Here is a 342-nt window from a genome sequence, read left to right on the forward strand (position 1 = left end):
TTTCGCTGGAACTTCCTAATGGCATATTCTAAAGCAAAGTTGAAAAGTAGTGGCATTAAAGCATCTCCTTATTTTAGACCATTCTGGATAGGAAAGTTATCAGACAAATGTTTACCTACACGGACTTTACTATACGTTCGTATAAACACATTTTAATCAACCTATCTAATTTCATGGGTATCCCAAACTCTTATCAGAATATTGTACAATACTCCCCTCCTAACTGAATCATAGGCTTTCTTGAAGTCCATGAATAGCTGATGTACTCTCTCATCGTACTCCCATTTTTTCTCCAATATCTGACGAATGCAAAAGATCTGATCTGTAGTTTATCTGTTACGT

The sequence above is a fragment of the Cryptotermes secundus genome, unplaced genomic scaffold, assembly GCF_002891405.2.
Source record: "Cryptotermes secundus unplaced genomic scaffold, Csec_1.0 scaffold699, whole genome shotgun sequence".
NCBI classification, from domain to species: Eukaryota; Metazoa; Arthropoda; class Insecta; order Blattodea; family Kalotermitidae; genus Cryptotermes; species Cryptotermes secundus.